The following is a 27963-nucleotide window of genomic DNA, read 5'->3' as shown; positions in this document are numbered from 1 at the left end:
CAATACAAGAGGGTTCTTTTTCTCCACATCCTCGCTAACACTTGTTTCTTCTGTCTTTTATTTCAGCCATTCTGACAGGTGTGAGGTGATATCTCATTATAGTTTTGATTTGGATTTCCCTTATGATAAGTGATGTTATGCAACTTTTCATATGTCTGTTGGCCCTCTGGATGTGTTCTTTGGAGAAAGGTCTGTTCATGTCTTCTGCCCATTCTGTAATTGGATTGTTTTCTGGGTGTTGAGTTTTATAAGTTCTTTACATATTTTGGAGACTAACCCTTTACTGACTATGCCATTTGCAAATACCTCCTCTTATTGCATAGGTTGCTTTTTAGTTTTGTTGATTGTTTCCTTCACTGTTCAGAAGCCTTTTGTTTTGATGTAGTCCCAATAGTTTATTTTTGCTTTTGTTTCACTTTTCTCAGGAGACACAGGTGGAATCACTGTTACAGCTGAGATCAGAGACATTACTGCTTGTGCTCTTTTCTAGGATTTTTATGGTTCCAGGTCTCACATTTTGTCTTCTCTCTATTTTGGTTTTATTTTTCTGTATGGTACAAAAATGGGGTGAGCATATTCTCTTAATGAAAAGTCAGGTGTTGTGAAATAATAAGTAGTTGAATATCTGAAAGTAGAATTTTCCAGAAATACTGGGATATGTGACCTCTTTAGATACATATTCTTGTAAGTCTTGCTAGAGCAATATAATGGACAAGATTAATGAGGACTATAGTATCATTGAGCCGTGGACTACCATTTCAGTTATTTTCAGACTAAGCTTATTATATATTCAAGATGTTTTCCACAAGTTCAGATCTATTGGCTCTAGTCTCTGTGAGAACTATGCTGAACACATAATGTAAATTGATTACACTTATAACATCTAGTCTTTTTTTCAAAGGCAGAAACCCCCAAAAGTGTGTGTTGCTTGATTAAAATATGACATTCGTTATTATTGGATTATTACTGTTTTGTAGCTAAAGCTATTTTATTTGTATCTCCAAATTCATCAGACAAATTATGTTTTGTATTAGCATCTTTACATTTGTAGATCAGAAATCATCACTGGAAACTTGAAAACAAAATAATATTATCAAGTTTAGTCTCTTAGGAGAGCTAAGCCACTATTCAGATAGAATTATTAATTTCCAAGTTATTCCACATCCTAAGGAGGAAGTGGCTAATTTAAATTCTCCCTTAGACTTTGTGAGCTGTCTGGTGGTATGATGAGCCAAATCAGCCTGTTTTTGATAGAACACCTGATTTTCACACTGATTATACCTTTTAGTTAAAATGATATTCACATTAAGATGTTGCTCTTCTTTTAGTTGAACTTCAACAATAATTCTGTCTATTCATTCTTCTACTGTCATTTATTCAATGAATATTTTTTGGTATCTCCTTCTGGTCCTGCACTATGTTGGCCACTGGTGAGACAGTGATGAACAATTATAGACATAGTTTCAGTCCTCTCGGCAGTGACACTCAAGTGGTAGAGACCAATGTTGCATTTGTTGTGGTGTGGATATTGATTTAAATTATAATTTTATAGAGCATCTGAAGAGGAGTTTCAGAGTTCTATGAAAGTTTAAGAGAATTTGGTCTTGGAAAGATACAGAAACTGATGAGGTTAAAGAATGTGCAAGAGTTAACTAGAAAACATGGAAAGAAAGAGAATTTCAGGGGGGGGAAATCCAGTATTTATTAAAGTTCTTTGGGAATGTATGGGTTCAGTTGGGTCCAGTTTTAGAAATATTGGACTTGGGATACAATTATGATCTTTAAAAAGGACTTGAAGTAATTAGAATATATGAATTTAAAGCTCTGGGGAGATGTGTGTAGGAAATAAAGACATGGGTGTGTATGAAAGTCTTAGGGAATAAGTATAAAGTGAAAACAAGAAATGGATTAGGTAGAGCCTTGATAAATTATGGCAGCTGTACCTTGCAGATGCCATTTAATTTATAAAAGAGGAATGAGAAAGGTATGAGGGCCATGAAGTAAGTACTTTGAGGAGAGGAAAAGAACTCTTCCTACCCCAAATAATGGCAGCACCAAGGCCCTGCTATTCCATAGGTTTTATTGTAGATTCAGATAAATTTTAAGTGTTATTTAATTACTTGCAAGATTTCTAGAAATATCTTCAGGCTTCAAAACCCACTGTTGCAGAGCATATAGCAGGTGTGCATATGTAATTAGAAGTTGTTACTAAGGTCTCAGTACAACTACTCCATTTGAAAACACTATATCCCAAGATTATAAGTTAGGATAGCTCTCCTGTTATCAAGTAGTATGCTCCTAACACCCCTTTTTATTCTATCATCCTGGGAGTAGATTTACTTGCTCATACTTTTTGCATTTCATCTGATCTGTGTTGTCCAGACTCCATATAAGATGACAGACAGCTGAATAATTGAAGGCACATAAAATTTGTATACTGTCAGGCTTTCTTTTTAGCATCTAGTCTGGCAAAATGATTCAAAAAAACAGGATGATAAATCCTTAGGAAGGTAGGAGGAAAGTTCACATGAATGAGTCTTCAAGATGGACTGAATCTGATACACGAGCCTGTAAATTATAAAAATCTTTTTTGATGTGATAAGCCCCTTATCATGAACTGGTGACAAATACAATTCAGCATAGACCCTCAAAATTGGCAAAATGTTAAAGTGTTATAATAATTAATATATTTTTATTAATTCCTCATAGATGATTACATTTGCCTAAATGGACATGTATTAGTTTCTACTTTTCTATTTAATTAACATGAGAGACTAAGGTCAGGTAACATTTGCTACCATTAAAAATGGTCCTGTAATTTTTGTTTAGTTTGTTCTAGTATTAATTAATTGTGGTTTGAGAAAATTTAGTTTATGACATTGGTGCTAACAAGTTTCATCTATATCAAATAATTTCCTTATAAGAACGTACCTTTGCAAAAACACACTCAGAAAGTTAGGAGGTTTTGGAATTAATCCAAATAACAACCTCCCCACTCCATCCAGAGATTTGAATTTAAGCATAAAAGCTATATTGTTGTTACAAACTTTTATTTATAGTATCAAAGTCTTCAGTTTTTCCGATTTACATGATCTTCCAATTCACAAAATCTTTTCCCTAAGCAAAGTAAGAATAAGGGTCAAAATAATCTCACACTGCATAGTTAGAAAATTCATAATTGGAAAACTTTCCAAAAGAAAATGATTTTTAATTAGAGTATAAACATAATTCTGTAACCTCAAATGTTGCTATTTCTAAAAGATTAATATGAATGAAATGAACAGTTTTTAAAAAACAAAAACGTCTCATTTATGTTGAAAATAAGTAATTTTAAAATCTGTAATATGTAGGACAATTAATTCTACATTATTTTCCTAAATATCATCCTCAGATACTGAGTAAATATGAAACATTGCTTTGAGGGGAGAGGGTAGCTCTTCAGAAAACCATCTTCCCTAATTAGGAACATCTTTTAGAAACTCTAAGCATGTGGGCTACATTCCTTTAAGATATAAATGACATCTCTTCATTATATGTTTTTATATTTCTGCCACTCAGCATTGTTAACTGGCATGTTGTTGGGGTTAAAAAATGTTTGGTGAAGAGGTAAAAGTAAAAGCACAGTGCATTAATAATTTCTGGTTGCAAACTATGCAAGTTTTAGAAAAATAGAGTATTCCGTTTAAACTAAAGCAGCCATTTTGGCTAAAGTGATTAGCCTAATGCAGAGAAACTGCATTGTCATTTCCTTACCTTTACGAATTAGACATAAAGCCAACCCCTGACTGGGACATGAGCAGGGAGAGATTAGAAGTTAAGGTGCTCTGGGGTCTTTTTGAAGATGGTTACTAGTGGGGAAGAGAGCGATCCTATTGTGAAGGGGTGACAAGATGAAAGAAGCTTCTCTTCACTATCAAGATCAGAAAGAAAATCGAAAAAGCAATGGAGAAAGGATATCACAAAATGTTAGGCTTATGTTAAGGGAAAGAGCATAAGAAAGAGCTTCAGGGTACAAAGTAGCCCTTACCTAGGACCATCAAGAATTGCCTTGCTTACTGAGAACACGCACATATATACACATGCATGTACCCCACATGCATACATGTATATACATTCTATATATCAATGGAAACAACAATTCATGAGCACTTGCTAATGTTACATTACATGATACCAGATTTTAGGTACAGAGATGGAATTGGCACCAGCCATACCCTAATCAATTCACTATCCTGGCATCTTACTTCTCTCATAAAATATGGGCACAGCATCTCCATTCAACTACACAGAGGTCTCATGTTACTTTCATGTATTGCGAGTCAGGTTAGGGATAGAAATCAAAGTAAAGGGAAGCAATGTGAGGGCTGCAAAACAAACGACGAGATCAATCTTGACTTTCTTTTTAAGTCTAGAAAGAAAAAAAAAAAGCCTTGATCAATCAACACGTATTTATTGAGTGAAAAATCTCATTAAATTCTTAAATGTTAATTTTGACCTGAGAACATTTTTACATTCTTTTAATTAGACCTTTAAGCAAATATATTCTATTTGTGAGATCTTATGAGCTAGTATACCATTGATCACCAAGTGTCTTGGTATATGATCTTATGGAATAATTTTTTTTTTTTTTAATTTGGATAGAGGAGACCACTCTTTTATGTTTAATTAAGTATTTGACTTTTCTTAAAAAAATTCTTTTCATAGTTAAGAATAATAAATGAGCCTTACAAACCCCAGAAGAAGTTAAGAAGAAAATTGAAGCAACCTGTTCTTGAATCATTTTCTTTTTGTAATCTAGTTACATCTTAATTATTTTAAAATACTTTGGAAGTTAAATTTTCTTTTATAAGCACTAGCACCCTAATGAGAGAGACATTTATAAGTAAATAGACATTTTAGTGACATGAGACAGTTAATGAAGTTTCCAAAGACATTTAACAGGTAGGAAATTATTTAGCCATTGAAATGTTCAGGCTTATTCTCTTTGGACTGTTTTATTCTCAAAGTAAGTAGGACCTCCTCCAGCAATAGGTAATATAGACCATGCTTTAGTCTCTTTTAAAGCTTGAATTAGTATGGCAATTCAATTCAGAGTTTAAACCATACTGTAGTAGATTTAAAAAATTCACAGCCAGTATGGAGGACAATTTATGGTAAAAAAGCAAAGGGAAATTGCCTGGGAGTGGGGAGGGGAGCAACAACCATCAGAAAAAGTGATCATCAAAAGATAGGCTGGTATTTGCTGATATGAAGGGTATACTGAGCTTCTAAAAACAGTATAGAAGTGCTGTGTTCCAGTTAACGAGTTAAAATCCTTTCAAAATGTCAGAGAGACAATCTAACGAGGCTTCTCCATTTCTAATTCTACACAGTAACAAGGTTAATCAAACCATGAAGTAACAGTGAGGGCTTTCACAATTAATGCTGTAAAATACATAAACCAACAGCTAATTAATCAGCCCTAAGGTCACTATATCGCTTGCAGAAAATTAGTAATAGCAAAGATTCATGACAGAGAGAGAGAGATGACAGGTCATGCTCTGTGAGTTTCAATTTTAACTAGCAGACTGTCAGAGTTCTATCTAAGCTGCAGTAGTTTCTCTCTTGCTTTTTTAACAGCAATAGAAGCTTGACTAGTATTGGAAACAATTATATTTTGAACATATTTAGAAAGTTCAAGTAACTATGTGCCCTGTAGTTTTTAACTATGGGAAGGGACAAGGAATGTTGAGTTACATACATGAAACAAGTTTACTAGATGATATATTTTACCTTAACCTTCCTTTTTTAATGCATACTGACTTCCAATTAACATATGCCCAAGAAAGATGTGAATCAGAGACATAGTCGTAAGAAATTAACTATATGAAAACATTTCTGTAAATCTTTTGTTTTAGATATAGAAACTGAAATTATTATTTGCAAGCCTCTTTTCCTTGGGGGACCCACCTTTGAAATCCCAATAAAAGGAAACAAAGATAGTATTTTCAGTATTTTACTATAGTATAAAATGATTCTGAATTTCTTTCAAAGGTTAAGGAAAGTAGAAAGAATGAGCAATTATAAATAAAACATCGATGTTTATGAGAGCTTGTTAAAGGAAAAAGTAAAGAAATTAGTGATTCTAGGGAGAAGAGATTCTGGGTCAACAGAAATAATGAAAAATCTAAGCCATTATAGTATTGGGGGGTTATGTTGCCAGAGAGATAATTACTGCTTTGAAGCAAGGAAAAGAAAAAGATAATTAAAATGTACATTAAGTTTGTAGTTTGGGAAATGATTTTTTGGTTTGTTAGGTGATAGAATTGCATTTGGAAGTTAGGTGTATTTTAGCACCAAAATTAAGTATATATTTCTAATCACTTATAATTTTAAAATTTTTTTCCAAAAAATGGATCAAACTTTACACACTGTCTTATACCTTGATTTTTCTCACTTATATATCTCTTGGGACACATTCCATATTAGTGCATACAGATCTGCCTACTTTTTAAAAGCAAAATCATATTATTTTTCATATGGATATAGCACAATTTACTTAACCACTATTGCATGTGTGAGCATTTCTTTCATCTATGCAAATATCAGTCATTTTAGCTTTTCAAAATAAGTGATAATCTGTTTTAAAATAAAAATTTCTTCCCTTGGTAGATATTTTGGATTAAATATTAAAGCAATACAAACAGCAAAATTAAAAAAAAAATACAAGAAGAGAGTAAAAGCCCATGGTATCCAATCACAGAGAATGGTTGTTAAGGTTCAGGAACACTGTTTACAGCATCTCTCTTGGAATATACAGAACTAAAGGAGAGATAGCTAGGAAACAATAATTGTAGTAATATAGGATGATACTGAAATCAAAAACAAGATAAAGAATTTGAGGGGGAGTTGAAGAAACTGTTAAGGGGCAGAAAAATGTATTTTTTTCCCCTCATATTAGATATATTCTTAAAAGGTCATTCTCAGATTAAAAATATTATAGAAATATTAAGAGAAGTAATGTTTAACTAAAGTTTTCAATATAGACAAGGTTTATGATTCCCTAAAGTGAAAGATAAGTATAATGGCCCTCATACATTATTAGCTCTCCTCTATCTATAACCTATATTTTTATTATTATATAAATAATTAATAAGGTTTCACTCATTTTTGTTCTATTATGTAATTATGATAAACATTTTATAGGGACTTAATTATCTGATTAAATCATTCCATGTGTTCCACCGGTCCTTTTACTATGCATTTTCATTCATTAGGTTCTAACTTGAATTCATCATTTGGAAGCCCTTTTTTTTTTATTGTTAAGTAGTGTTTTGCAATGTTGTACTATAAATAATCCTACTTTAGGGAAAATCCCCAAATTGCAGTGTGTGTGGGCAATCGAATTCAGCACTACAGTTAATTTCTCATTAACAGGTGAAAATTGCAATGAAATTGATTTAAAAAATATAAAAATATTTAAGATTGATTGTTAAATATATATTTGTAAGAATTAAAAATCTTAAAGGAGAAAGTACTTGTAAAATCTTAATGGAGAATGTACTGGGAATTCACAACTCTCTCTTCTCATTCACTTACCACTTCTCTTTTCTACTTTCCTAGCTGACCTCTCTATCTGTCTATCTATCCATCCATCCATCCATCCATCCATCCAATCTATTAATATGGGGTAAAGTGCTTGTTTGGTGTGGCTTTTTTAATTATAAAAAGGGTTCTAGTTTTCAATGACTTTATAATTCTGCTCATCCCTCCTACTTTGAGTATTTCTTTTGATAGAACAGGGAACAGGGAAGAAATAATGATGGAAAAAATAATAGAAAGTGATTTAAACAATATTATACCTCCACAACAGACAAAACCTGGACCAACACATAATTATGTTAAAGGCTGAAACTGAATTGTACATGTATGTTGTTTTGGTTTTCCTGTCTGAAGTCCAGCAGTAGTTGTTCTCATACATTCAGTTAGAATGTTGTGCCAAAAAATTCTTATGGAACACTACTAAAATGAAGCTAAGGGGCGCCTGGGTGGCTCAGTGGGTTAAGCCACTGCCTTCAGCTCAGGTCATGATCTCAGGGTCCTGGGATCGAGTCCCGCATCGGGCTCTCTGCTCAGCGGGGTGCCTGCTTCCTCCTCTCTCTCTCTCTGCCTGCCTCTCTGCCTACTTGTGATCTCTCTCTGTCAAATATATTAAAAAAAAAAATCTTAAAAAAAAAAAATAAAATAAAATAAAATGAAGCTAAAATCCTTAATAAACTTGCAGGACTCTTTTGTATAAAATTCTAATGGTGTTGCACAAATGTCCCCGCTACCCACATAAACTGTTTTATCCTTATGTGTGTCTTGGAGTTCAGATATATACACCTCCATCTCTGAAAACACACATAAACCCTCCATCCTGGTGTATAAATAAATCAGAGATCAAGTGAATCTATCTTATTAGAAAGAGTAAAAAACAGTTTTATTCATTCCTATTCACCTATATAATGTGATTTCTTAAAGAATGAGATCTTAATTATTATGATTTATTCAGCATAGGAGTTCAAAGTTGTGCATTTTACATTTTGATTTGAAGATTCAAAAAGCTCTTTGCTATAAAAAAAAACGCCATTTCTATGATTACTTTATGAAATACAGTTCACTTGAAAATTGAGTGTATATAGCAAGTAAATTTTGAGTTTAAAAAGTGAGACTGCCTTGCTTTCTAAACTCATTTTTTTTTTAACATTTGATCCCATCGTTTCCTCCTTTCCACAGCTTTAATAAAATGGGAGATGAACGAAAAACGTTTTGGGGCCTGATTATAAAACAGTGAGCATTTCCTGTATGGGCACATGCACATATGAATTACCACAGAAATGGGTCTTTGATTACTCCTATAGCTTTATGCAAGTTATGATTTGTGATATCAGTGAGGACCAGACATCATTTTCAATATTTGCATTGCAGCGCAGATCAAGCCTACTATGGAAAAACAAGTTAAGTGTTGTGCTAGCTGGTTGCTCTCCCTATCATTACAGGGCACTTTAGGAGGTTCCCTTTTATTCATGTCAGCTGTATGGTTTAATTTAAAAGTAATTCCAAGCATTTAACACGCTTCCTTCATTTTAAAGAGTACTTCTTAAAAATGAAAAGGATTCAATCACTTTTTTGGAGACAAGCAGAGGGTACAATACAAATGTAAGTCCCATCAGTGTAGGTCTGATGGTTTCTGATTTAAATAGTTTTTATTAAATACGAAATGTCCAAATTACCTAATCATTGTCTTCTGTAAGATAAACACAGTTTTCCCAGGCCTTTCTCCAGAGTCTTATCTCAGAGCTGCAGGATGTCAGTTGATAATGTTGCCTTCATGTTAGACAAGCAGACAAAATAATTTGATTGTGCTGCTTGCCATGTTGTTCTAAGCAGTTCTTTAAGAACTAAAACCACTTTGTTTCTGGTGGCATGACAAAGCCCATTACTTTCATTTTTTTTTGAACTCCTTAAAAAGCTTCAACATCAATAAGACTGCTTTCAGAGCACACTGGTATAATGTGTTCAGTCTTGTCTCATCTATCCATCCAGAGGTAGACATAAAACAAAAGTTAGGATAGTAGGAAAAATGTTTTTCATTCTGCAACACATGGCAAAATTACAGGTAATTACTTTTTAAACTGACAATCACTGAAGTGAGTGTTTAAAGCTAAATTTTAAATAAATTATTCAAAAACCTATAAACCTATATCCAAATGCTAGACATTAACTTCTGTACTGTTTGAATAATATTTTGCAATGATCACACAAAGAAAGACCATGAAAAAATGATCAAAATAATCTTTACCATTATGTTCTAGGAGTATGAGAAAATATTCTAATTAAAAAATGTTAAATGATAAGTCTTCTAATTATTTTTACACTTGTGAGAGAGAAGCATAGAAAATGTAAAATCAATTTAGTATAATGAGAACTTTATTCCAAATAGGAGGATAGGCTAAGGGACTGGGTATTTCTAAAAGATAAGCTTGGAAAAACAAACAAACAAACAACAACAGATCCTTGCAAAAAAACAGATTTAAAATCAAAGCTTAAGGTCCATGGACTTTTTGTGACCTTGTACAACACACATTTTAAGTCCAGTTTTCTTATTTGTAAAATAAGAATAGAGTAATAGTTACATGAAATTTGGACATCTAATCAACTGGCTCTGGACTGATATTTCTTTCTTTCTTTCTTTCTTTCTTTCTTTCTTTCTTTCTTTCTTTCTTTCTTTCTTTTTATTTATTTGACAAAGAGAAAGATCACAAGTAGGCAGAGCAGCAGGCAGAGAGAAAGGAAGAAGCAGGCTCCCTGCTGAGCAGAGAGTCAGATGTGGGGCTCAATCCCAGGACCCTGAGATCATGACTTGAGCTGAAGGCAGAGACTTAACCCACTGAGCCACTCAGGCGCCCTTCTGGACTGATATTTATTGACAGAAATCGACACTCCCTGACCTAAGGTAGCTTACATTCTGTTCCAGAGATCAAAAACCATAATCAAGTCAATATACACATAAATATAAAATTGTGACTATCATAAGTACTATGAAGAGGAGAGGTATAGAATTTTGATACCTCCAGCTTTGCTTTTCTTTTTCAAGATTGCTTGGGCTATCTGAGGTCTTTTGTGGTTCCATACAAATTTTAGGGTTGTTCTAGTTCTGTGAAGAATGTTGTTGGTATTTTGGTAGTCATTCCATTAAGTCTAAGATTGCTTTGATTAGTATAGACATTTTAACAATTTTTGTCCTTCCAATCCATGATCATGGAATGTCTTCCCATTTCTTTGTGTCATCTTCAATTTCTTTGATCAGTCTTTTGCTGTTTTCAGAGTACAGAGATTTTTACCTCTTTGATTAGATTTATTCCTAGATATCTTATTATATTTGGTGCAAATGTAAATGGAATTGATTTCTTAATTTCTCTTTCTGCTGCTTCATTATTAGTGAATGGAACAGATTTCTGCACATTGATTTTGTATCTTGCAACTCTACTGAACTCATTTATCTGTTCTAGCATTTTTTTGGTGGAATTTTTCTATTATTCTATATATAATATCCAGTATACAATATTCAATATTCTATATGCAGTTTTTTGGGTGGAATTTTTCCAGTATTCTACATACAGTATCTGTCATCTGCAAATAGTGAAGATTTTACCCCATCCTTATAAAATTAGATGGCTTTTATTTGTTTTTGTTGTCTGATTGCTGTGGCTACAAGTTCCAGTACAATATTGAATAAAAGATTCCAGACTCAAGTTGTATTACAAAGCTGTAATGATCAAAACAGTATGGTACTGGCATAAAAATAGATAAATAGATCAATAGAACAGAAAAAAAAAAACAGAAATAAATTTACAATTATATGGTTGTTCCAATTTTAGTATATGTGCTGCTGAAGTGAACACTTTACGGCCAATTAATCTTCAACAAAGCAGGAAAGAATGGGAAAAAAGACCATCTCCTCAACAAATGGTATTGGAAAAACTGGACAGCTAGGTGCAGAAGAATGAAACCAGACCACTTTATTTCACCATACACTAAAATAAACCCAAAATGGATTAAAGATCTAACTGTGATATCTGGAACCATAAAAATCTTAGAAGAGAGCATTGGCAGTAAGGTCTCTGACATCAGCTGTAAAAACATCTTTCTATATAAGACTCCTGAGGCAAGGGAAACAAAAATAAAAATAAACTATTGGGACTGCATCAAAATAAATAGCTTCTGTACAATGAAGGGAATAATCAATAAAACTAAAAGGCAACCTATGAAAAGGGAGAAGGTATTTGCAAATGATATATACACTAAAGGGTTAGTTTTCAAAATACATAAAGAATTTAAGAAACTCAACACCAAAAAAAAAAAAAATCCAATTAAGAAATGAGCAGAAGGTATGAACAGACCTTTCTCCAAAGAAGACATCCAGAGGGCCAGCACATACACAAAAAGATGCTCAATATCACTTATCATAAGGGAAATGCAAATCAAAACTATGCTGAGCTATCACCTCATACCTGTCAGAATGGCTAAAATAAAAGACACAATAAACAAGTGTTGGTGAGGATGCAGAGAAAAAGAAACCCTCTTGCCCTAGGCAAACTGTTGCTGTCACTGTGGGAAACAGTATGGGGTTCCAGAAAAAGTTAAATATGGAACTATCCCACAATCCAGTGATTGCATAAGTGGGTATTTACAAAAAATACAAAAAACTAATTCAAAGGCATACATGCACTCCTATGTCTACTGCAGCATTATTTACAATAGCCAAATTACGAAAGCAGTGTCCATCGAGAGGTGAATGGATGAATAGGCGCGCGCGCACACACACACACACACACACACATGCATGTGCACACACACAATGAAATATTATTGAACTATAAAACAGAATGAATTCTTGAGATTTGCACCAACATACATGGACCTGGATAGTATAATGCCAAGCAAAGTAAACCAGAAAAAGAAAAATGCCATATGATTTCATTCATATGTGTAATTTAAGAAACAAAACAAATGAACAAAGAATAAAAGAGAGAAAGAGAGAGACAAACCAAGAAACAGACGCTTAACCACAGAGCACAAACTGATGGTTAACAGAGGGGTGGTGGGTAGAGGTATGGGTGAAATAAGAGATGGGAATTAGGGAGTACACTCATTGTGATGACTACTGAGTGATATATGGGATTCTCAAAACACTATATTGTATACCAGAAATTAATATGACACTGTATGCTAATTATACTGGATTTAAAGAAAAAGAGCTGCCATGACAGTTTATATTAAGGACAGTTTAAAGTACTTAGGGAAGTTAGAAAAGATTTGTATGAGGACAAAGATGTGCTGCAGTTGGAAGGAAAGAAGTGGATAAATAAAGAAGGGAAGAACATTCTGTGCAGAGGGATTTGGTATATAAAGATACAATGTCATGGAGGCCTGAGGAAGAACTAACAGTATAATAAAGAAGGAAGAACATTGTGGAAGTGAGGTTTAAGAAAGGGAGACCATCCAGAGCTCTGGAGGATATTGTAAGGATTTTTGTCCTTTCCCCCCTTCTTCCCTAAGGGAATCCTTTAAAAGAGACCATTCTGAGTCACAAAGAAGGTTCTGGGATTAAAAATGTGTGTACATTTTCAAATGCTCCCAGTGCTAGATGGGCAGTACTGGTTGTGCTTCTCATCCTTATCTTTATTATGACCACATTCTGAATAGAATGTTCCCTGTTTTTCTTTTTCATTTAATTTTTTTGTTGTTATTTTTAAGAATGAGGGATAAAACTAATGTATATATGATTATAATACACAGAAGTAAATAGATGCAAATTTATTGGCACAGTGAAATTGTAGGACAGATTTTTCAACAAAAGGTCCATTAGATAATTCATAGATTTTAAGTATAAATATTCTTTCCAAGGAAAAACAATTCTTATACTCTAACATGATAGTAATTCTACTCTTATTGGATATAAAAATACATTATGGAAAAGTAGTTATAAAATAACCTGTTTAAATGAATGCATTTATAATTGAAATTATAGAAAAGTGATACATTTATGCCTGAGTTTTATTACTCAATTTTAAAAATTATTATTACTTAATCTTTTTAAGTTACATAGACTGATAATATTGGGTAACTCCAAAACAAACAAACGAACAAAACCACACACTAATATCTATAGCCTCCAATTCAGGAATCAATGGGAGAACCATTGCAATAGAAATACCAGGTCCTTTGGGCTCTTCTTCAGGAGAAATTGCCATCACCGCTGCCAAGTAACTATAAACTCAGGCAAGTTTCTTAGCCTTTCTGTTCACCTGCAAAATGAAGGTACTGATTAGAGTGGCCACTAAGATCATCTAACATGGTGCCTTTAGATACCCTTTAAATTATGATTATGAAAATACTCTCAATGAACTGATTTTGGAAGCCTGCCATCAAAAGCATCTTCTTTTGTTCATCTGAGTATCAATGTTAGAGAACAGCATTTAGGAAAATTGCCAACAAACTGTATCATAATGAATATGCCTTTTTACCCCTTCGGTATCATTTATCAAAGTTTGAACTTTTCAAGGTATATCCCATGTATTTTATTGCCACAAAATTCTATCTTCCATCTGATTAAAATCACCATCTGATTAAAATCTGATTAAAAATAATTGCATTATTTTTTCACACTACTATTGATATATGATTTTTTAAAAATATTAATTGATGTGCACATCTGGTTAAAAGATGTCTCCCCTGCTTTTTCTCTAAGTACTTGACTAACTTCTTAATTCTGAGGGATCAACACTAATTTCCAGTGTTTACTAGCAATCATAGATGACTAGCAGTTAAAAAGCCATCAGCCCTGTCACATTTTTCAAAGAACATAATCCCTTTCCAGATGGCCCTTCATTTGGCTAATGGAGAGCCTAAGGGGATAAAAATGTCACCTGTTGTAGCTAGTCAACAGTATTAATAAAAACACAAAAATAGACCATTCATACAATGGCAACAACCCCAAAACAGATTTATGAGTTCCATTGCTGAGTTCATTTGCAATGGTCATCATTTTAGCATTTTAAAGTTTCCAGTTCCTCTAATGTTCCAACACTATTTAAAAAAAAACACCAAAAGATATTAGAAAATAAAGTTATTTTTAAAAGCTAAGAATACTTTAAATATTTGTACCACATAAAGCAGTTAGTTCTAAAATTTATTTCTCATGTGAAAGAGAATAATAAGATAAAAATCCATGCCTCTTTTTTGAAACTCTGGTAAGAGGTGGACAACTTTACCTTTTCTAATTCATCTCTACTAAATTACATTTCACAAACTAAGCCAATCCAACACAAGTACTGTTTTTTTAAAAGGTTCCTTCACTTTTCCTCTTCTCTAAATTCATACAAGAGATGACTTCCATCTGCAGTGTATTCTTTACCTGGTAAACTCTGACTGATCATTCAAATCCCAGCTCACAATCCCCATCTCTAAATTTCCATTATTTTTATCCATATTTTGAGTGACTAACAAGGTCACGTGTGCTCGAAAATGAAATGTGTGAATGGCTGACCATTGCAAGGAGATTTTTCTGAAGCCATCTTTTCAGAATGTTGAGTCTAATTTAGAGGTTAATCCAAAATCATAAGGGTATCAGTTAAATTCTTTCTGAGTCATTTGCTTTTAGTTTGTATGGCAAATTTATATCTTAGTTACTATACAGTAGAAAATGTAGCAAGACAATATACATTTTAAAAATTCTACTATAATTATTTATTTTTTTCCTGATCATTCATTTGTATTGTTTCTCAAATTACACATAAAAATGAAATCAAATAGAATTTGTTTTTCTTTGTTCTTATTTCAGTTACCATTATACCCTCTAGGTCCATGCATGTTGTTCTAAATGGCAAAATCTTATTTTGTGTGTGTGTGTAATATTCCGTTGTGAATATACAACACATCTTCTTTACCCATTCATCTATGGATATATCCTTAGGTTGTTTTCATATCTTGGCTATTATAAATAATGCTGCAATAAACACATAGGTGCATACATTTTTTTTGAAGTAGTGTTCTCATTTTCTTTGGGTAAATAGTAGTGGAATTACCGAGACATATGTTAGTAATTCCATTTTTAATTTTTTGAGGAACCTCTGTACTGTTTTCCACAGTGGCTACATCAGTTTTCATTCCCATCAACAGTGCATGAGAGTTTCTTTTTTTCCACATCCTCACTGACACTTTTTATTTCTTGCTTTTTTTTTTTTTTTTTTAATAATAGCCATTCAGACAGGTATAAAGTGACATCTCATTGTGGTTTCGATTTGCATTTCCCTGATGATTAGTGATGTTGAGCATTTATTCATGTGTCTGTGGCCATTTACATGTCTTCTTTGGAAAAGATGTTATCAGGTCTCCTGCCCATTTTTAAATTGGATTATTTGTTGTTTTTTGTTTTTTGGTGCTGAGTTGCATAAGTTCTTTATATATTTTGGATACTAATCCCTTATTGGATGCATCATTTACAAATAGCTTTTCCCATGCAATAGGTTGCCTTGTCATTTTGTTGATGGTTTTCTTCACTGTGCAAAAACTTTTTATTTTGGAATGGTCTCAATAGTTCAAATTTTTTTTTTTTTAATTCCCCTTGCCTAAGGAGACATAGCTAGAAAAATGTTTCTATGACTTATATCAAATAAATTACTCTCTATGTGTTTTTCTAGGAGTTTAATGGTTTCAGGTCTCACATTTAGGTCTTTAACCCATTTTGAGTTTATTTTTGTGTATGGTATAAAAACAAAAAAATAGATTCGGAAATACAGAGAACAAGCCTAGTGGTTGTCAGAGGGGAGGTCACTGGGGGAATGGGTGAAATAGATAAAGAAGATACTAGACTTGTGATGAGCACTAAGTAATGTATAGAATTGTTGAGTTATTATATTGTACCTGAATCTAACATAACACTCCATGTTCATTATACTTCAATTAAAAAAATTTTTCTAGAAATAAAACAAGCCAGTCCTGTTAGCTTATTCTACCTTATTTTTTGTTGTTTCAGTGAAGCAAAACCAAGGCACAAACATTCCATACTTTTCTTTTTTATGGCATAAGAACATTCCAAAATGATATTTTATGTATTTCAAATCATCAGAATTTTTATTTTTCTAGTTTTCTAGGGTGCTATACTTTTTCTTCTTAAAAGTCATAGGATATATTGAAAGCAAAAGTCAATAATACACATGAATAATATCATTATCTTTTTGCAGCCCTTAAGGGATATGGTAAATGTTCAACAAGTCTCAATAGTCTATTGAACAATTCACTAACAAAGAGGAAAAATAACATTTTTCTTCCAGGTCTAATTATGATACCAGTGTCCATTCAACTACCTTTAATTAGCAAGAAGCGACATAATTAGTAGAGGGAGCTCTTCCCACCAATAGCTACATACATAAAGTAAAACCACAAGATGAGAAACTGGTTTAAATAGTCACACAACTAAATGTACTGTGAATTGAAATACTGCTTTATGAATTTATTACTTTGTTTTTGATAGTTGTCTAAAATTATGTAATAAAGCTTTCCAGGATAAGTTTAAAATTAATTATAACAATAGGAACTTTGGAGAAGATGTAGAATTCTCTTAAATGAGTAAGATTCCTAATCTAACCTTATACAAGAAGGAACATGTCCTTCAGTTGAAATGAAACATAACAAAACTAAACAAAACAGCCTTGATGTTAGCATTTTATTTTGTATCTTAGAAACAATATTTCAAAGTAATTGACTAAGAGTCTTGGCCAAATTCCTCATTGCATTCTTACAAATTTAATTTAAAAAAATTCAAATAGTAGTATTTTATTTTCTAGAACTCTTTGTTTTAGCCTTGTAGCAGACCAAAATGATTATACATCTCATATTGGGTACTTATATTACTTAATTTTATGTTTTAGTTTGAAATCGATTGGGGCCACCATACTGTTTGACATTTTAGAATCCCTGGGAAACATATATTCACACTTTCATCTCTAACCTTATCTTGTTTTTTTGTTTTTGTTTTTCTGAATTACTCCTTATACCAGTTTCAATTCAGTGTATTTCCAACAGGTGCTTTTTGTCTGCAGCTACTGTACCTTATGGCAAACAAACTGGAAAAAAAGATCCTAACCAGAAAGATATATATACTTCAGAGTTTACAAAACAAATCAGCAAAGAAGGCCATCTATTATATATTTCCAAACACTTTTGGCAATAATCTCTAAAGGAATCAGTTAAAGAAGTAAATATATGCCCTCTTAATAGAGGGCTAAATGATAAAACACTTTAGGTAGAATTTGCTTCTAACTAAATATTAGTTGTTCTAACTGCATTATAAAATAGAGATTATAATTTCTAAACACCAAAGACTATAATAAAGATTGCATGAGGTGATTCATTGAAAGTATTCAGCACATTATTTGGGAAATAACAAATCCTTGATGAATGTTATATAATAATTATATTAAGATCTGTGGGAAAAAAATACTTAGGAACAGCCTGCCTGCATATAGTAGAGTAAGTGCAAGTACTTTGAGTTTTAGTTACATGTATAAATGTCTCTTCAGGTCATGGGATATAGAATTTTCTGTTTTCACCTAAACTGGATATATAAAATAATTTTCTTATCTACCAGCTGTGATCATCATTTTTTGGAGAGAAGGAAAATAAAACCAAAAACCTAGGATGGTATTTGCTTTCCTAACAAGACAACTATTGCATTGATAAAGGTACATTTTTAAAAATAAGAAAGAAAAAATAACTATTCCTTTCTCATTTTATGAATACAGTAGTTTCATTAGGTACAAGTACTATTGTATTCCTTTGAATAATTCAGGGACTAACAAAAGAACATCTGTGAATCAAAGTACTACCACTTGAAATTTAAATTTGCATGAATGAGTTAAAACAGCACATTAACTACCACCAATATTATAGAATTAGTCAATTATGAAAATGATCATCCTCATTTACCAAAGTCATTTGGAGATATTACAAGGATGTTGTCCAAGGTCATTGTAATTGACAAGTGAAATGTACAGTCTGCTTTTTTGATTCAATTTTGTTGTTAATTGATACATTTGAATGGATAAGACAGTAACTATCTGGTACTAGACTTAATTTCTTAAATGCTTTAAAAGAATATTTCAGACACTTTACAGACATTTAATTATTTGTCTATTTTTCATGGTTTTTTTTTTTTCATCCTGTAAGTTACCTATGTTTGGAAACTGCATTTCTCTTGTCCATTGCTATATCTTCAGTTCTAGCAGTAATGCTTAGCATGCAATAGGTGGTCATAAGTATCTCTTAATAGACAAATCCATCTTGAAACATGAAGCAAGGCCAAGCAGCTACTTCTGTAACATTGAGTTTGGAGTTTTTTGAAGACCTACAAAAATTCCCTTCAGAAACCTCAATGGACAGTTGGTGGAGCCTGTGACTCTTGATCTCTGGGCCCTGAGTTCAAGCCCCAAGTCAGGCATAGAGCTCACTTAAAAAACAAACAAACCTTAATGGAGTACGTACAGAGAAATGCACTAGTTACTATGGGAAATACAGACTATGAATTGAAATTTATACTTTGCCCCCCAGGAGTTTACAATACAGTAAGTGAACTAACAAACAATAATAAATTATACATACATTATGAGAAGTAAAAATAAGTACTGAGGGCATAAAAATCAGCAATGATTAGAATAATCAAGAATAGCTGGAAGATTGATTAAGTAAAGGGGTGTGTCAGTGGTGATAAAAAGAAAGTTATGCAGATAAAAACTTAATGGAAGCAAGATCAACTTGACATGGTTTCTCCCAGACTGGATATATAGGCAAGAAAGTTTGAAAGAGAAAGATAGGTGATACCAGACTGGATGGAGGGTGAGAGAGAGAAGGAGAGAGAATGAGGATGATAGCAAAAATAATTATGGTTTTAAGGGGAAAAATCAGTAAGAAAAGGAACGCAGAAGGAGACGCTGGTTTGAATGCAAATGGTGAATGATCCTTTTAAGATAGCATGTTAGGGTTATTTTCTAGGATCCTGCTTTAGCTAAGTGCATTAGTGACAATTTTGCTGCTATAATATAACATGGTTAGGGGAGCACTGAGGAATGTGTAGGTGAAAGTCTAGATAATTGAGATTTATTTTAGTGAAGAGTGAGCTTTCATATTAGTACCATGTGGAATGTGATGCTGTTAAAGTTCACTATAGTGTTGCCAGTTATGTGATAATTTACTGGTAAATGTGACAATTTGAACTACATTTAGTAGTGAATGATAAGTCTTAAGCAGGTGATAATTTTGCTCCCTTACTGTCAATATTGGAATATATCATGAACTATATGCTCAAGTATCGACACATTACAGAATCGTAGGTTAGCTCCTACTATGCTTCAGGCACTTACTAAGGGCAGAGCAAAATCAGGAATAAAATTAAGTTTGCAATTTGAGGGAGAAGTAGATGCACATTTAATACAGTGTAATCCAATATTTTAAGTGCTTCACCACCAATATAAACAAATTAGCAGGACTGGACAGAGGACAGAGTGGCATTTATCCTGAATTGAGGAGGATTCAGAAATCTGCAGAGAGATTTCACTTGAAATGTGCCTTAAGCAAAGACCAGTGTTAGAACAAATGAAAAAAAGGGCAAGGAGAATAAAATTGAGGGAGGAGACTATAGAAAGATCATGAATAAATTATCAGAGGAATTAACAAACATCATTGAATGTTATATATCATGAAGGAGCTTAAATATTAAAAATAGAAAAGTTGGAAGGGAAAACAGATTTCAGCTGAGCTTTGTACTGCATTGTGCATTGTGCTTCTCAAGAGGTAAAAGTGAATTATTCAGCAGAAGGGGATAAATAGTAATAGCAGTACCTAGACCTCTGGTAGGCAATAGAAAAAATGCTTATTCTTTGTGCCTAAGCAGTAGATTCCACTGGTCTGGATCTCAATGTGGGGCTTTTCCAGAGAAAGGGTAATGTTCAGAGAGGCTAGGTAAATTTGAAGTTAAATTTGGGGTGGTATTTTGGGGGTAACATATAGTGGAAAGTAGTAAATCATCCTGGTGTTGCAACCTGAAGAACCCATTTTCTAAAAGCAAGTGAAGGCATATATAAGGCAATATCCACACATACCTACACATGTGTATTTATATACATACCTACTCACCCATACACATTATAGACACAGACATACACATACATTTGGACAAAGTTTCATGTTGTATATGCAGATTTATTGTATTCTTTTAAAGTTTCCATAATATTCCATGGCATGGTATAACAAAATAATTTCATTATTTCCTTATAGAGCATTTTTTCCATTTTTTTGAACTTGCAGTGAATAATATAATAAACATCATACATATAACCTTGCCTTCATTTATTTGTACCTAGTAGATAATCTGATATTTACTCATTTTTTAAAAATCTCATTTTCTCTTTCTCTTAAATTTGGGTGGATAATAATGTTGTTAGCAATTAATAACGTTTTTTCTTTCTAGTACTTATAATTTCAATTCTCAATTTAATACATTAGAAAAGCTATATGAAGTAAATTTGATTGGGAACAAATGTCCTTGTAATGAGATTTTAATAGAAATTCCCTTAGGAGTGAATCATTCTGTGTATTGCTGTAGATTTCCAATAGATGATATTTAACACGAATTAAAAAATATCCCTTCTATTTTAAACGTATTCAATTTCAAAACAATCAAGAATAGCTCTTAAATATTAATGTGTTTGTGTTTTTTATGCATCAAATGAAATCATTGTAAGGTTATTTTCCCCCTTTTATTCTCTTAACAGAGAAAATTCTATTAATAAAGTTCCAGCTACTGATTCATCCCTTAATTCCTAGAATAATCTCTAATTTATATTTATGTCTTACTAATTTAATCTTCTGTAATACAAACCTTACTGATACTTGTATATGAATTTACATCTTTACATGAGTGTTATATGCTCATATGCATTTCCTCTGAATTTTTTCTCTAAAACAAATACAGATTTTTCTGTTATTTTATATTCCAGTTTAATAACAGAAATATTAAAATTCTCACCTCTACTATATCTTGCCTTCATGCCTTTTATGGTGTGTACCCATATTTTCTAAGTTAGGTTAGGTGACTGATACATTCTTAAAAATCTGTTAACTTCATTTCATTCATTTAATCTAGATTGTTAAATTTATTGGTGTAAATTTACATATCTTTCCCAATTACTTTTTTAAAAAACAGCATTTATGGTTTTATAATGGCAATAGTTCCAAACAAGTTATTCACACTCATGGACTTGTACAGCTCTTCAAAAGCTCTTACTAATTCCCCTAATGGCACATATGTAATTCACCTAGTTCAGTCAATTAATTTAAGTCAGAAGGCAAAACTTTTTTCAAATAAAGTATCAATGTTATTTTTGGAGTCAAATCCAAATTTTACTTTTTTGTTTTTTAAGAGACATTAATAAGCTTTGAATTTTTGGACCACACTCCAGTTCCTAAGGGATATACATATTCTCCCTTCAAATTAGAAGTATGAAAGAACATTTTGTGAAACACAGGGGAAAACAATTTGGTTGGAGATACAAAAATGTCAGGCTTGATATCGTTTCTTGTTCCCTCAGCTGTAACAGACATTATCATTCAATGAATTCACTAGGTATTCCTGATGTTACCTGTAATTGATTACCATTAGAAAGAGCAATGGAATCTTATTCTTGCACAGAAAATCAAGAAAGTTAGTTTCAAGATTCTACCATAATCCTGAACATCACTTTAGTCTTGGCCAAATCACTCACTTTCACATTCTTGCACAGAAAATCAAGAAAGTTAGTTTCAAGATTCTACCATAATCCTGAACATCACTTTAGTCTTGGCCAAATCACTCACTTACAGATTTTTCATCTATAGCCAAGAGGTCATTCTAAGTTCCACTGGAATTTGGTGGTTTGTCTCATTGGGCTACTTCGGAGGCTATGATAAAGCAGTAGAAGCCTCAGGCATCTAAATAGAATTATCATCACCATAACTGCACAAAATCTAACTAAGGAATATCTTTCAGATACTTCTACTTCCAGTTCTTCAAGTGTTAGTGTGTATTTTTTTTTTTAATTTGTGGAGAGAAAGAAGATATATACATGGGAAGGAATTTAAGATGCCTACAGATCTCATCCAAAATCAAATTCCTAGTCAGACAAGAATGATAAAAACAACAAAAAACACATAAATAAAAAACCTGGTAAGATTGAAGTATATAAGAAAGCTAAAAGACAAAACATGACATTATGGTATCATTCTGTCCTAAACTGCAAGGTTATATCAAGTACATTCTCTTTTATTCTAGCTTTCTCTGAATAGCTTTCTTTAATTCCTTGCAGTCCTTGCAGTATTATCACAGGTTCTCTATAATCATAGTATTGTAGCAGTCTATGATGATTATAATTTATACCTAGGATTTCAATATTATTTTTCTGATCATTTTCTTATCCTGGTGGAATTTTCTAAAATATTTGTTTAAATTGCCTTTTTTTTTTTTTTTTTTTTTTTTTAGGTTTAAAAACTAGAAACAGAGAATACCTACGTTGTAATATCTGGGTTAATGTAACATGTAGGTACCATATTCTTTAACATTTACTATTAAAGAATAATAAAGCTCCAGAGGGGGAAAGACTCACTAAAAATAGGTGGGATTTAAAATTATATTTTTCAGCCTGCTAATTTATCATATGGAGTAAAAATAAGCCATAGGTAGGAAAAGGAAACTCCACCAAATAACCTCTGTGTTTCAGTAAACTTAATTATACAGCACACCATAAAATGACAGTAATATTAGAGAGGAAAAGTAGCAATTTCAGATGTGCAATAACTGCTTTTTACAGGGATAGAAATTACATCAAGAACATATACCTATTCAGTCTAATACTGTTTTCTATCAAGAGTCAGTGGGATTCATAGTCAAGGGGAGAGAAGGATTTAACTAAGCAGAAATCTGCTTAGTTCAGAAAAGGCTTGCCTACAAAAACCACTGAATGTAAGTGTTTTCATTTGCTAATACATAATAAGTATCTAATATAAAAATTCACATTTAATCTTTAAATGTATGTGTACACATGTAAATGTAATAGCTTCAATCAAAACCATTATTAACAGATGAATTCTTGGCTCTTAAAGGGGCTCTGAAATGCTTTTTATTGCATCTGATCTATGTGTGTATCACCTAGAATAACTTTATGAGGATAGCATCCTATTATGAATTTAATTGGATGAATCTTAATGCTTCTAAAGAGGCCCTTATATAATCACGCCAAAAATCTTTCATTTAAAAATTCAGAAGATTGTTATTGACTTCTTGTTTTAAATTGAAAAGAGTATTATTGACTTTCTGCCTTCTATTATGATTTTTCTTAATTTAAGGGAAATTAACATAATATCTTTCTTGGTGTGTTGGTATTAGATTTTTGTTATTAGTTTATTAGTGTATCAGTCATGACCTTGCTTGATATCTATGCCTAAAGGTTTCTATAAAGAAGATTTCTTGCCATACAACCCTTGTTTAGAGCGATAGCTCTGCCACTTACTATCAGTGTGACCTCAGGAAATTCTCTAAAATTGAATCTATTTCCTCATCTATAAAATTGGTGTATTAATATCCACAAATTTTATAATTGTTATCCAGAGTACAAATGACAAGTGTACAATTGTTGCTACATCACTAAGCAAATAGTTGATTGATAAAGTACCAATAGCTGTTATTTCTTTCATCATCATATACATGGAGTGATACACACTTAACAGGAGTTCTAATTTCAGTTTTAAATTTCTCTGTTGACTTTGGGCAAAATGAACATTTTGGGGGCATTTATAATATCACTTGTGTTAATCAGATTATTGCAGAATCTTCAGATTCTATTATAATATGTGCCTTGATACTATGTATGTCAGATAATTATTACCTCACATAAAAAATAAGTTAAACATGACATAGAGTTGTGTTTCAAGAAACAAAATTATGATTGTGGCATAAAAATATCACAGATTACTAGATAGAAGTGTTACCTGACTGAAAACATAAAATGCATGCCTTTAAGGCTAAAGGAATTGGAAGGGGAGATTATTTAAAAGAAAAGTGATTATCAGAGTACCCTAATTTTGTGCTCATGGAATTAAAAAGAGGAATAGAGGCTTAATGTAGGAAGAATGGGCCCACACCCAGCTTTAATAGAACACAGTGACCTTCCTGCTAATCCTGATAAGTAGGCATTGGTGAATGGATAAAGTCTTGTGTTTCCAGTGTCATTGGCCATAGGTTTTCATCAACTGGGGAAAAAATTCTATCCCTACTTGTCTGTTAATGCCTAAAATTATTTTATCAGGTGTCAAAGTTTTTTGTTATTCAACTAGAGGGTGACAAAGCTCTATGCTTTTCAGTATGTTTTAAGATGATCTGATAAGCAAGTTCATGTTATCCCTTGACCTGTTTATATTATAAATACACTCCCTTCTTTCTTTCTCTTCCCATTCCTTTCTTCCATCCTACTCACTTTATCTGCCTACTCACCTAGCTTCCCTTATTCTTTCCTACATACTTATCTGGAGATGGATTGCTCCTGTCCTCTTGTAGGAAGTATTTACTTTTATCTTTGTTTAATGTCTAAGAATGTTAGGACTGAGAACCCAAGTTTCTTTATTTTCTCTGGGGATACTTGGTACAGTATAGAATATAACCAACAAGTGACATATTGGACAATTCGTAAAATAGAGTCAGCTTTCTTCCATAAATGTGAATATGTGTTCTTTAGAGAGAACATTTGGAAATATTCGCTCATCTCTTAGATCATTGGCCACGTATGCTATATAGTATATGTAGTGAAGTTAAAGCAGGAATAATAAGATATTACTCTTGGAAGACTGAAAAATATGACAGGACATTTTTAGGATGACTGCGATAATTGGTAATTGCCTACTTTGAACTTGACAATGTGTTAAGCCCTTAATATACATTAACTCTAACCTTACAGCAACTCTGGGCTGGTAGATGATGTGATCCATCTTATTGAGGAAAAAAAAAATGATCATCAAAAAATCAAGGATTAAATCCACATTCAATAGTAATAAACAATAGAGTATTTAAATTATATATGTAGGTGATTTTATGATAAATCCAGAGCCAATGGTATCAACTTTTTACTACCTACTTTTAATTTTCCTATCATTATATAAACATTATTTCTGTTTTTTACACCTGTAAGGGTTATTACAAAAATAAAGTGAAAAAACTCTGAAGATATGATATCAGTATTTTAGATGTCAATTTATTTTCTAATTTTTTAAAGTGGAAATAATTTTCACACTTGTAGGAAATAAGTAGTCAATAAGAAGAGGTCAAATATATTCCGATGTGTTGTCATTCAAGACTTAAGTAGTGCTTTTCAGATTGAGGTAAGCATCTATCACCAGCTGTGTGAGCTCAAGGGAAAAAAAAAAACATGTTGCAAGAGTTCATTATTTTTCTCCATTTCTAGCCACTGTCCCTATTCAGGTATTGCAGCACAGATGGTGTTGTGGTAAAGACACATAACACTGTCAGGAGCTGTAACATATGGCACAAATCTGGCATTCCACGTTCCCACAAGTTTCAAGGTTAAGACAGAAACTTGTCACTTTCCTGACATTCAATTAACTTCTTTCCTTTGTTTTTACATTAAAATATGAAAGGATCTTTCATGAGATATTTTTTCCATAATTAACTCATTCTGATGACTTTATTTATTTTTTTATTTCACTAACATTGATCTAATGATGTTTTGAATTATTTTACTGTATCCTGTGTTATATGATCAGTATATTCTTAGAAATTATTCCATTAGAAATTGAATTATACTCAGATACATTAAAGAAACTTTAAAAAGGGTCCATGTATGATGCTTTTGCAAAGTTTTACCTTCCTTTTCATATATGTAGTTTTCATACATATGGTTTACTTTCAAGTAAAAATGTGAATATACTTACTTTCATCAGTAAATTATAAGTTTGTTGTAAGGTTTAGATATGAAAATGTTCTTTCCTGGGAGTATAAATTACAAAATTTCATAGGACTATAATAATCTCAAAAATTGCATGATAAAGAGTTTCTACTAAGAATAAAAAAAAAACAGTAAATATCAAGCAATGAAGGGAAAAATATGGTATGCCATAAAGCGCACATAGAAATAACTCTAAAATAATGGGCCCTCCTTCTGGGAGAAAGAGAAATTTTCCTTTGAAATTCAATAACTTATTCGTTTGCTCTCATAGTCTTCATCTAGATGACCCTTCATCATAGGGTACAGAACATGAGCCATCTTTCAGTGCAAAAAACTAAAACTAATTAGAGAAATTTAAAAAATGTATCTGAGTATAGAGGGTATGTAACTCAACATGCATGCTGAAGGGTATTGATGAGAGTGCTTTCTCATAATGGCTGAATAAATTTTCTCTTCTGGATGAGCATACTGGAGTAGAGGAATAGAATTAAATTGTTTGTTTTCAGAAAGTTACCTTTATATTTCCAAAACATTGAACCTCAAAGGCTAATGTTTATAAGGAGCTGAAAGCTGTGTTATATTTAGGACTACATAAAATATCTTCTTAAATATCTCTGAACCAAGTTTGATTATTAGACAGACATGCTGTTTCTCAAATTCAGTTTCTCAAAGGAATTAACAAACTCAGCTATATTTTTGTGGACCAAATGGGAAATTTAAATTAGAGGATGGTGAGAATAACATGTATAGTGACATATCAGGTTCCAGAGAGATTTTGAATGAGGGAGATGATGGGAAAAAATCCAATATATTGGAATTGAAAGAATTTTCCATTACATTTCAAATAAACATGTATAAAAGTACCAGTGAAAACCACTGAGTCCTTTTATTGGAGCTAAACCTAGAATCAACAGTGTCAAGAGTGTAACCTGGCCACCAAGAAATTGATGGTAGTTCACATTAATAGAGCTATTATACTCAGAAAATGGTTTTAATAGGAATTGCATAATTTGGGTTTTATTACTTCCCCAGCTTTATTTTTCACCATTCATCTAGCTTGCTCTCTGAAATCCAGTCATAGTAAGTTTTGCTTCATTTCTCAAAGGCAATGTGCTTTCTTATTTCAGTGGTGGAAATTCGTTCTTGGCTTGATACTTCAGATTTCACCCTAGAGACCCCATGATCAAGTTTGTTGTCTTTATGGATTCCTGCTGCACTCCATATTTAGTATTTAGTAATTCTGTCCTGATCACACTGCATTGAAATTTTGCCTCCTTTCCTTGATTTCCCCCATTAGACTTTAAGCTCTATGGAGACAGAGCCATATCTATTTTTGTGATCAGCATTGCACCTTCTATGCCTCATAGAGTGTCTGGAACACATGTATCTATTGAGT

Source organism: Mustela erminea, chromosome 3, assembly GCF_009829155.1.
Source record: "Mustela erminea isolate mMusErm1 chromosome 3, mMusErm1.Pri, whole genome shotgun sequence".
Lineage (NCBI taxonomy): Eukaryota > Metazoa > Chordata > Mammalia > Carnivora > Mustelidae > Mustela > Mustela erminea.
Note: the sequence above shows the minus strand (reverse complement) of the source record.